We start from the raw sequence: 12,983 nt of genomic DNA, 5'->3' as shown, positions 1-12,983 counted from the left end.
TGTGTGTGTGTGTGTGTGTGTGTGTGAGAGAGAGAGAGAGAGAGAGAGAGAGAGAGAGAGAGAGAGAGAGAGAGAGAGAGAGAGAGAGAGAGAGAGAGAGAGAGAGAGAGATTGGAATGGAACAGGGCAAAGTCTGCCAACAGAAGGCTAAAAAGAAATGTTAAGTGTAACATAATTTATGAATTATCTGAAATACTGTACCCAGTCATGTGGCAAGTGTACCAATGTTATATTATTGAGGCAGCTGTAAAAAAAATGAATATTTTGAAGTATCATGAATCATTGTTCCATTCATTTTTATTACTTAACTGCTACTGTCACATACAGCTTGTCACTACAGTGTTGAGTGCCCTGTGTTGTTCACAGGACGTGGATAACTTTTTATCCCAGTTGGTGTCAGCACTGGACTTGAAATTGTTTCAACTGTTCTATACAGTATATGTAATTGTTTTCATATGTTTGTTTTGACTGGCTTGTATCCAATGCAGCGCTAAGTAAGCTCCCATCAGCTCAAGGCTTCCTGCTTTCCCCACCCTGCTCCTCCCGCACCCTCTTCAAATCTGCTCCAGAATATCAAGGGAACCCCTAGAACAGATTTTAGCGGAGGCACCAGTGGAAAGTGAATATCCTTGTGCTGACAGGACGCTTCCTTAGGGCTGCATAAGATGCAAGTCACTGCTTTGATAAAGGCATTTTTAAAAATTATGTTGTGAAATCACTTTGAGATGCTTCATAAGAAACCATTAATTAATTAATTAATTAATTAGAAATAACAAATAATTGTTTTACTGATTTTACTATCATTATCTGCATGCATCCTAGGCTCATAACGTATCAAATCACACTTGCAATTAGTGACGTTTCTGAACTTTGGTGAATTAGCAGCCTTCTAGTCTCATGAGAAGAGAAGACTCCCTAAAAAAGACCCTGATGCTGGGAAAGATGGAGGGCACAAGGAGAAGGGGACAACAGAGGACGGGATGGTTGGACAGTGTTCTCAAAGCTACAAACATGAGTTTGACCAAACTGCGGGAGGCAGTGGAAGACAGGAGTGCCTGGCGTGCCCTGGTCCATGGGGTCACGAAGAGTCGGACACGACTAAACGACTAAACAACAACAACAGTCCAAGAGTGTAAATACAATGTTGACTAGAATTAATAAGTTATGGAACTTTTTCCTATCCAACTTTCACACAAAAACAATAAGCAACTTTTCTTTTTTAATAATTTTTATTGATTTTGCATATTAACAGAACACAAAAAAGAATAAAGACATAAACATAAAGTAACATATTTTCCTCCTTCTTCCAACCCCCCCCCCTGAGATCCCTCCTGCCACCAGGTATCCCCATGGACAGTGCGCAGTCGAAGGTGGTACATCTTTATAGTTGGGCTTGTCCCCACCCCCCCTCATCTCCCCAGAACCCCCCCCTGCCACCGAGAGATCCTAGGGAAACAAGAAGAAAGCGGGTGTCCCCCCAACTATTTATCTCAACTTTATCAAAAATCACCCAAAAAGAAAAGAAAAAAGCAAAAACAAAAACACCGGAATAAGAAAAAAGGAGAAAAAGAAAAAAAGAGCAACTACAAAAAAAAGAAAAAAAAGAAAACAAAAAGAAGAAAAATAAAGAGGAACAATTAATAATTGTTCCTTTCTTTCCTTTAAAATCATTGTATTATTATGGGCTCCCCCTGCCTCCCCCCTTTTCTGATTTTCATTTTTAACTCCATTTTAGCAGTTTTCTTCTCATATTCCCCTTTCTATTTTCCACACTCTCCAATCTTACTTCAATAGTATCCTTATTTCTGATAGATTTATTTTCTAACATCTTTTCCCATTCCCTCCCTCCCCTCCCCCCCAGCACTCCCTCTGCCACCGAGAGTCCCAGAGGAAAGAAAGAGAGAGGCAATGGTTCTTTTTCCAATTGGGGCTTCCCTACCTCCCCGCCCCAGGAGACCCCCCTGCCACCAGGAGCTCCCCACACGCAGAGGGCCGACAAGAGGTCCAGAACCTCCAACCGTCCCTTCAATCATTCATCTTACCAAATTCACTTTTTTGATACTTCTAAATGACTTCTAAATCTTACTTCTAACTTATCAATTTTCCTTTTTTTTTTCGTGCCTCAATTTCCCCCCAAAAAACTCCCATAAATTTTTAAAAACTTTTTACATTCCCAATTCTAAATTTTATCTTTATCCTCAATTCTTCCCTCTCTATCCCCTGATCCCGGCCCTCCCCTTCCAGTCCAGCAAGTACCAAAGTCCATGATCCAGTTTTCAGTCCTTTTTTTAATCCGTCCTATTAAACAACAAATGTACCTCCTTCATCCCACCCCCTTCCTGACAGATTTGTCAATCCAGTCTTTTCTATTCTCCCCACACACACACACACACACAAGTTGTTTCTTCTTTGCATGATGCTTTTATTGTGGGTTTTCTGTCTCTTCAAAAATTCTTGCTTTTTCCCCTCCTGAGGAGGGTTAATTCCACTCTCAACTAAGTCTTTATTCATTGGCAAGTCCTGTATTTCATCCTCATTTGCTTCAACTGTGTTGTAAATCAGTTCGTCTGTCTGTTTATCCTCATGCACCATTTCTTGAAGTGTTTCATTTTTCTGTAGATCTTGATTTATTCCTTCCAATTGTTGTTGAGTCTTATACACATTAATTCTCATTTCCCACAAGAGTCTCAAAACTTTCTCCTGGAAGCCATGTGTGTAATCTTCTGTTGACATTTTTCTAGCTTTTCAAGGGCAGAGCAAAACTTGGGAAACAGGAAGTGGTTACAAGTTGCAGTTCTTCCACATAGCCCAAACTGGATACAGCATATTCTCAAATATCGAACCAAAAGTTTTAAAGTGTCAATTCCTTCCTTTCACTCACCGCATTATATTCCACTCGCTGTTCTGTTCAGGGTGCCGAATTTCAGGGTACAGAGGGGGTCTCTTCTTCAATTAAATAAATTTGCAGGGATTCTTATTGTCTAAAACAATTCTCCCCCCTGACCCTGCCTCAGGAGGAGAGTCTTTAATCAGTCCTCGGAGATATTCAAACAATAAAATTTTTAGTCCCCGGCACTGGGATTCCTCCTTAAGCTGCTTCCTCTTTAAATCAGTAGGAGGGAGATCGGCTTCCGTTTTTTTAAATCTCACCCCCATTCCAAATCTCAAATCCAATTTTAAATCTTTGAGTCCTTTTTACTCATGGTCTCTCAATTTCCTGACTTCTTCTTTGGAAAAATCCAGCGCTCTCCGCCTCCGGAGCTCGGAGCTTCTCCCTGCAAGGGTAGCGATGGCGCACCAAAATGGCCCCACAACTACAACCCTTCTCGCTCTGGAGCTCTTATTAGAGCCTGCCGGAGAGTTGGGGAGTCGGGATTGGGGCGCTGCTTGGCAATTTCTGCCCCCAGAACGCACAATCTGGGGTTCTTTGGGGTGCAGCGGCGCTCCTGCTGCTTCCCCCTCCCTTGCAGAGACGGGTCGCCTCGGAGCTCGAGACGAACCCCGCCGGACGGCACTGGCACTGAACCGGAAGCCACAATAAGCAACTTTTCATACAGGAACCATGTGGAAACAACAACAACAACAACAAAGGCAGTCAGTGGTTTGAAATGTACTTACCCAGAATATATCTTTCTTTTCTTGCTTGAAATCATCTGAACCTGAACTAACATTTCTTTCATGTGTCAGGTTGTTTTTGTCACTATTATCTTCTTGTTATGAAAGAGCTCCTTGAACAGCTATAGTAAGAGCAAATACTGCTACTAGGTTTGTTCCCATATTATACAGCTGCAAGCAATTTCCTGCAGATTGCTCTTTGCAGCTACAGGAAGAGAGGAAGCAGTGCTTAATTATATAATTAAAGTTGTGGAAAGAAATAAACTTCCCTTGGGATGGAGTTGTGCTTCAAAATTCAGTTTTTCTAAAGATGATAAATAATGGATATGTAACATTTTGAATATCTTTTACATGTTTTCCTACATGATAACATGGGGGGGGGAGGTCCATCCTTTTCATTACTCAGACATCCTGATAGCATAATACTATGCATACTTTCTCCATAGTGTGTTTAAGATTGCTGCCTAAAATGCTGAAGGCATGGTGACAGTCCAAGAAATTTGATAGTGGGGATATTGTTACGAGTTTGTTAAATTCCTGGATCTAGTAGGAGTTAAGGCTAGGTGTTAAGTCTGGGTTCCAGGCGCATGTGTACTAAGCCAGACCTGGGTGTATTAAGCTGTGTGTTAGACACTTCTAAATCTTGTAATCAGCAAGCATTAGAAGCAAATTAAGCTAGAAACTTGAAATTAGCATGTGTTGAGGGCTAATTAAGCCAGGCTAACATCCTTATGAGATGGGGTATGAGTCATTAAAGGAACACCATGGATCAAAGCAGGCATCCCCAAACTTTGGCCCTCCAGATGTTTTGGACTACAATTCCCATCTTCCCCGACCACTGGTCCTGTTAGCTAGGAATCATGGGAGTTGTAGGCCAAAACATCTGGAGGGCCACAGTTTGGGGATGCCTGGATCAAAGGAACCTGGTTTGAGATGGGAAATGAGTGGCGCCTTTCACTCCACGGAAACAACTCCTTCTGCTGCTTTTTGCTGATTGCAGAAAACAGTGCCTTTGGGGGCAAATAGCAGCCAGGGGGTGTTTTTCATCAGAAAATAACACAGGGCCCTGATCGGTTGCTTTTTCTCCAACACAGAAGTGGCCAGGTTAAGCATCTTTTTTAAAGGTGTCAATAATATGTGTAACTTATATATGAGGTGGTCAGGAGCATACCTAGGGTTTGACCAAGTTGGCTCCCTCCAAGGGCATAGGCCAGTGGGGTGGGGGTGGGGGAGGGGTGGCACAAAAACTGTGCCTCTCAACTCTGGCTTGGAGTGGTTAAAGGTAAAGGTAAAAGGACCCCTGACCATTAGGTCCAGTCGTGACCAACTCTGGGGTTGCGCGCTCATCTCACGTTATTGGCAGAGGGAGCCGGCATACAGCTTCCAGGTCATGTGGCCAGCATGACAAAGCCGCTTCTGGTGAACCAGAGCAGCACATGGAAACACTGTTTACCTTCCCACTGCAGCGGTACCTATTTATCTACTTGCACTTTGACGTGCTTTCGAACTGCTACCGGTAGGTTGGCAGGAGCTGGGACCGAGCAACGGGAGCTCACCCCGTCGTGGGGATTCGAACCAGCGACCTTCTGATTGGCAAGCCCTAGGCTCAGTGGTTTAACCCACAGCGCCACCCACACTAATTTTAAGGTCTTATAAACCACATGTCTGAAAACAGTACAGGAAAAAGTCCTGAAACCATTTTGTTTCTCCCAAATTAACAACAAATGTTTCTCTGCAAGGAGGGAGGAAATGAGAAAAACCTCCCCATTGTCTCTTTGTTCACAAATCCTGTCTTAAGAGTGTGTCTGTGTATGAATAGGGTGAGCCTGTGACTGTAAAGGTTGTGTTTCCCCTTCGCAATAACACTCTGACACAAGCAATGTGCTATTAACAGTCCTTATTACATATATACAAGAAACAGCTACAGTCCAGAATTACGCGTCCAAACCTGTTGAGTCAGATTCGGGGAGTGACTTCCTATGATTTTTGCGCCAACAAAGTAGAAGTGGGAATCGCATGAGACGTCTTTGATCCTTACATTTCATTTCCCTCCTTGTCTGTGCTGATTTGAAAGCCCCCTCCCTTCCTGATTCTGAACTTCCTTCCAGGCCTCTTTTTTTTTGAAATTTTTTTTATTCATTTTATAAAGACACAAACACACATACAAAACAGAAAACAACAAACACATACAATAATTCTTGCAAATTCCTACTTTTTCTTAACCTTTTAGGTGAGTTCCACAGATCCCCCCAACTGAATTCCATTTCTGATCATCTTTAGCAGTTTCTACTATTCCATATCAAAGTATTAACTATATTAAAAACTTAAATCATAATTATATACATAAAATAACACACATCCCATATCTCCTAATTCTATTCCGATAGCCTATATCAGCTTCCTTAAGGGTTATAATATATCAAATATTACAATATTTTTTCAAATACAATTTAAATTTCTCCCAATCTTCTTCCACCTTCTCCTCTTCCTGGTCGCGGAGGCTCCCAGTCAGTTCAGCGAGTTCCATAAAGTCCATCATTTTTCATTTCATCTATAGTTGGTATTTCTTCTGTCTTCCAATTCTTGACAATTAATAATCTTGCTGCTGTTGTGGCATACAGAAAGAATGTAATATCCTTTTTGGGGATTTCTTCCCCTATTATTCCTAGTAAAAAGGCCTCTGGTTTTTTCCTAAAATTGTCTTTTAACACTTTTTTCATTTCATTATAAATTCGTTCCCAGACGTCTTTTACTTTGGGGCAAGTCCATCACATGTGAAAAAAGGTTCCTTCCTTCTCCTTGCATTTCCAACATTTATTATCAGATGCACGATACATTTTTGCTGGTTTTACAGGTGTTAGATACCATCTGTACATCATTTTAATCATAATCTCTCTCAAAGCAGTACTCCTTCTCGACTAGAGCCTCTGGGTGGTTGCAGGGCTCTTCAGCATCCCTGAGCCCCTGTTCTCCCTGGCTACTCTCCACCCTCTGTTCCGCTCCCTCTGTCTCTGGGCGATTGAATGGCTCTTCAGCATCCCTTAGCCCCTGTTTTGCCTCTTCTGTCCATTGCTCCTCCAAATCCTCCCTGACAGTGACCTGGATTCAGGAATTAAGTAGTTATCATCACAAAAGAGTGGCCAAATGACCCAGGTAATGCAATCAATGATCCATTATCAGGTATCCTGGCAGACAGGAGAAAAACAACACAACCAGATTTCTGCTGTAGACACCTCTTCTGTGATGTCTGTTGTGAGGTCCACAAATAATAACATACTGGAGATCCTGAGTCACAAGGTGGTTAGGCTGGCCTCAACCAGGACCAGGACCAGGGCCTTCTCAGTACTGGCCCCGACCTGGTGGAACGCTCTGTCTCAGGAGACTAGGGCCCTACGGAATTTGTCATCTTTTCATAGGGCCTGCAAGACAGAGCTGTTCCGCTTGGCCTTTGGACTGATGCAGTCTAACCGGGGTTACCCTCCCCTAAGGTTTTATCTTATAATGGTTTTATCTTATTTGTAGATTTTTAATTTTAAAATGGAATTTTAACATTGTATTAATCTGCATTTTAATTGAATTGTTTCTTTTATACCTGCGTTGATATTTTTGTTGTTAGCCGCCCTGATTCCGGTCTTGACTGGGAAGGGTGGGGTATAAATAAAAGTATTATTATTATTATTATTATTATTATTATTATTATTATTATTATTATTATTCACATGAGTAGAATGTGTGCTTTTATTTAAAATGCATCTCTGGGTTATTTGTGGGGCATAGGAATTTGTTTATTCCCCCCCCAAAAAATATAGTCTGGCCCACCACATGGACTGAGGGATGGTGGACTGGCCCATGGCTGAAAAAGGTTGCTGACCCCTGATGTATAATGTATGGAGTGGGGTGGTCTTGGGCTCCAGGGTCAGCAATTTCAAATGTGTCTATATAAAGGCTTGTGCGTCATTGTTCAGGGTCCCTCCTGCCTCCAGCATGTGGTTTGTGAGCACCCTGTTGAAACAGTTAATAAAGATCAGGTTTACCAGCTGCTTTGCTTCTCAATATTCTCTGGTTGGCCTCTGTTATTTTCTCCTACTGATAGAGAACCTACAAAAGGACTCTATATGGGCTCTCGGGTACCCCATAAGGGAAAAGGAGCAGTTTTTTCTTCTTCTTATAACAGAACCCACCCACCAATCTGTGCTCTCCCCAGACCACTCTTCCACTGCTCTGGGTGGCCAGGTGAGGCACACAGGCTCCTCTGGGAGTCTTGATGGAGCTCCTTGCCAAGGGCGCAATGGACAGAGGGTGCCGATACAGCTCCTGGCCAAGGGCAGAAGGGAGCCTAGGTATACCTGTGGAGGTGGTTGGCAGGAAAACAGCTTATGCTGCACCAAGCTGTGGGTTTCTTCTGAGTTACCTGATGTCAGTCCAAAGCAGAGGTAAGTGAAGGACAAAAGACTGGGGAAGGGGGGTAGGCAGAATATGCGTCCATCAAAATTGGCAGCCACCAGCTTCTAAAGCAGTAATAAAGAGGGCTCCTTAACACACAGAGAGAGTTGTTTTCCACCATAGACTAATCACACCCTGCTTGAAAACACCTGGATTTTAAGACAGAGATTTCCAAGTCAAAGGAAGTCACTTTCAAGCAAGTGTAGGGAATTAAGTGACATACAGGCAACTGTGCACATTTCTAGCACAGTTTTATTGAAGCACTAGAAATTTGCTTCCCCACCACCACCACAGTTCCAAAATGTCATTACAGTTGTTGTGTTGTAAATGAAAGCATTGTTCTCTCATTCTCTCTTTTTTATAGCCTAAGGAATAACCAGATTATTTCAGTATTTCGTTCAATTTATACAGTGACTTTCACAATACTGAAGAGTAGTCCATGTGTTTATTTCTGCTATGATTTGATTATGAGTTAATAGCTACTGTGCAGAGCTACTGCTGAGGTTCACTCTGCAGATGACCAAACACTCTGGGTTACCCAGTTGAATAATAAAGAGCTGTCTCTTTGACAAACAGATCTCCAATTGTAGCACAGCATTTGTCAGAAGGCCCTTTCTTTCCTTGGTTGCATTAGTCTCATAAACGATACACAAACACATTATGCTCTTTTCAACGACAGTGCAAGCACTTGCAGATGTCACTTGTAACTATCACTTTTCCTATAATTTAGGCAATCTTAAGAATTTTAACAAAATGTGTACAACGCCCAATTCAGTTCCTACTATTTAAAGCAGCACACTTACCCTATACATGAAGTTATAACAGAGAGAAAATTGCAGATGGCATTTAGGAAAGCACTACATTGTCTCTTTTATGAAAATGCTTTGTATATCTTAGTTACGGTTGCCCAAATGAGTGCATCACTGTTTCAAATTCATATGTGAGCTTCTGAAGTGACATGAGTCCTCACATATGGAGGACTTTATACTCTCAGTTTCATAGTAGAAGCCATTTGGCTTGAATTGTGTCTACATGAAAACCATGGACCATCGCACCTTATCTCTGCCAAGGTTGTACGGATAATAGTGAATAACATATACATACCAACACTTACACCCCAAACAAAAATCTAACAGCAGCAAAAGTAAGAAATGTTACACAGCAACAGAACTGGGTCTTGCTTATTAAACAATAGCTGGCCCGGGCACGCATTGCTGTGCCTGACTCAGGGTCCTTGTTTCCCAGGAAAGGGGGAGGATGTGTCCGTTCCCCCCTGGGCTTTGTGTTTTTTCCTCCCCCCCCCATTGTTGTGTCTCATCCCTGTGATTCCTCCCATCCTATCGTGACCCATGAGGTATCCCGTCCCCCTCCCCCCTGTAATCCCTGTGACTCCCCCCACACTGGCTCAACCCATGACCTATCCACCCCCCACCCCCCGGGCTCCACTTGGCCTAGTCTGTAAATGGTAGCCGTGGCCTCCACCCTGTATCTCCATTCCTTGGCCCCCAAGTGGCCCCCACCCTTGGAAAAGGAACTGTCAGCTTCTGGTTTCTCAGCATGCACTTTCGGCTGAGTGGTGTGTTCTGAAACATGGGGGTTTGGGGGTTTTCGTGGCCCAGGTGTGCCATCCGTCTTTTAAAACGGTACAGGCTTTCTCTCGAAGTCACATTTGACTTTGTGTCCAAATTTCAGCGCTATCGGTCAAGCGGTTTTGTAGAACATTAGAGACGAAATAACAGACACATTCTACATTTTTTTATATATAGATGAGTCAAAATAAAAACATCTCCAGCTTCTAACAAGAGACACAAAAGGAAGCTGGACAGAGAGTATACAGTACAGTGGTACCTCGGTTTATGAACACAATTGGTTCCAGAAGTCTGTTCATAAACTGAAGCGTTCATAAACTGAAGCGTTCATAAACTGAAGCGAGCTTTCCCATTGAAAATAATGGAAAATGAATTAATCCGTTCCAGACAGTCCGCGGAGTACTTAAACTGAAGCGTTCATAAACTGAAGCGAACTTTCCCATTGAAAGTAATGGAAAGTGGATTAATCCGTTCCAGACGGGTCCACGGAGTAATTAAACTGAAGTGTTCATAAACTGAAGCATAGGTGTAATTGGTTCCGGAAGTCTGTTCATAAACTGAAGCGTTCATAAACTGAAGCGAACTTTCCCATTGAAAGTAATGGAAAGTGAATTAATCCGTTCCAGATGGGTCTGCGGTGTTCGTAAACCGAAAATTCATAAACCGAGGTGTTCATAAACCGAGGTTCCACTGTACTTCAATTGGAAGGGTATTGCCAAATTGCTACATTAAAACAGAAAGGTCTTGTCTTTCATGTTCGCTTTCCAAATCTCCTGAGATGGCTCCAAGAGGAAGGCCTGGGTAGCTGCTGAACAAGGCAGCCATGTCCTGGTAGCCTGGAACTGGAACTGCCTTTCATTGTTTTTGTAGGAATGGATTTAGACACCAGGAGGGAATATATTTAGCTAGTACTTTTCCTTGTCCACGTTAGTGAGATCAGCAGAGTACCATCTTTTTAGTTTTAACTTGGAAGCAAAGATAAGGTTAATTTAACCTTCTAGAAACAATAATGCAAGATGCTTTCAGGCACACTGGATATTGCTCCTTTTCTCTACCTTAAAACAACAATCACACACACTGTTCGGTGAAGAAATAAAAGTAGCATTTACCTACATACGTAGGTATGAAGGCATAATGAAGACAGGCTTATAAGTACTATTTAAGTTACAAAAGTACAAAAATATGTTCAAAAATGGTGAGTGATATGCAGAGTGATATGTTACAGCTTCCTGCCAAGGCAGATAAAGGAAGTCATCTCAGAGAGTTCTCTCTAGGAAATTTTTACAAGAAAGCTCTGTGAGCTTCAGCTCCTTCATGTGCCAATCTGGCAAAACATGAATTGTGGTTTGACTGAAATAATGTCCCAATGTTTTTAATTGTAATAGTTTTTAGAATGTTTTAATCTGCTTTAGAATTCAATACAATTCGTTTAAAATTGTATATCTGTTTTGTGGTCCTGGACTCTTTGGGAAGGGTGGGATATAAATTAAATTATCATGACTGTAACATAATAGCTCTACATACCCTCCAACATTTCTCCAATGAAAACAGAGACGTACTATTTAACAACAATAATTTTATTATGTACACCCGCCCATCTGACTGGGTTGCCCCAGCCACTCTGAGCAGCTTCCAACAAATATAAAAACATAATAAAACATTAAACATTAAAAACTGCCTTCAGATGTCTTCTAATGGTTGTATCTCCTTGACTCGGGGATGAAAATAGGGACGTCCTAAGAAAAACTGGGGCATTCTGGGATGAAATCAGAAACCGGGACAGCTTCTGTAAACCCAGGAGTGTCACTGGAAAACAGGGCATTTGGAGGGTCTGTAGGTTTATCTCTTCTTTTCCCAGAGTTCCATTTCTCTTCAAGAAACAGGCACGTTAATAATAAAGAGAAATATTAAGTGGGCTTTTTCAGTGGTGGTGCCCTGATTACAGAATGTCCTATAGAGAGGCTTCTCTGGCACCCATGCTATAGTCCTCTTGGCACAATGTAGAGACTTTAGTGCTCTCTCAGGCACAACCTACCTGGCGTTTCAGTTTTTCATACCAAGCTATCTCTTGCTGGGTTTTCAATCGTTTTAGCAACTGGGTTTGTGCTGGGATGTTTTCATTTGGTGGTGGAAAGGGCTTTATACTGCTTTGGTTTATTTTATATTGGTTTTGGCCTTTATTGTGAATTATATTTTATATTGCTAAGATAACAAACAATATACAAATGTAATAAAGAATAGAATTCTAAATACTTTCACAACTGCTCTGCTGAGCCCTTAGCTGGTGAAATATACACTATTATGTCATGGACAGATTATTATGTATTGTACCAATGCCACTAACACTATTTCCCCTGCTTTTTGTTCTGAGAGTATTTTTTTAAAATGTTTGTTGTGGTGTGGGGGAGTGGGGAAGAGTACTAGCTTGCTCTGTAAAAAAAAAAATCTATGAGCCCTTTACTGCATTTTTGAGATTAAAGGTATATGAAAAGCTGCTGGCCTATGTTTCTCACATGGTGACCATCTGTGGGCCCCAAAGATGTGGCATGACACCCACACTATGAAGATAATGTATAAACTGGGCAAGTGTTGAAGTCTCCTTAAGAATGATTAACAGCTTAATCCTATTGATGCTGGAGCTTCCCACTCACAATCTTTCTGTTCTTTATCCATGGGGTGTGTGCATACATAGGGACGCCAAAGGAGATTGGTATGTATGACACAACCAGTGTTCCAGTAATAATTACAATAAAAATGCACAGGGCAAAAGAAAACACTCACTGGAACAGTCAGCAAGTCATGTTTGGTGCTAGATATTATTTTGTGTTATTTTTAATATATATTATATTAAATTTATATACCACTCTTCATCTGAGGATCACAGGGCAGTTTACTGTGTAAAACCACAAAAATATTTAATTTTAAAAAACACCCCCGGTTGTTTAAACAAGTTTAAAAGGCCATAAAGGTAAAGGGACCCCTGACCATTAGGTCCAGTCGTGACCGACTCTGGGGTTGCGCGCTCATCTCGCATTATTGGCCGAGGGAGCCGGCGTACAGCTTCCAGGTCATGTGGCCAGCATGACAAAGCCGCTTCTGGCAAACCAGAGCAGCACATGGAAACGCCGTTTACCTTCCCGCTGTAGCGGTTCCTATTTATCTACTTGCACTTTGATGTGCTTTCGAACTGCTAGGTTGGCAGGATAATAAAAGGCCATAGATAGTTGGCAGGATAATAAAAGGCCATAGATAGTTTATTTAGCCAAAGGCCAGGCCTGGAAGAAGAAAAATGTTTTTGTCTGCAAACGTTTCAAGCCATTTTTAAAGCGACAGCAG

This window comes from Zootoca vivipara, chromosome 8, assembly GCF_963506605.1.
Source record: "Zootoca vivipara chromosome 8, rZooViv1.1, whole genome shotgun sequence".
Taxonomy (NCBI): Eukaryota; Metazoa; Chordata; class Lepidosauria; order Squamata; family Lacertidae; genus Zootoca; species Zootoca vivipara.
Note: the sequence above shows the minus strand (reverse complement) of the source record.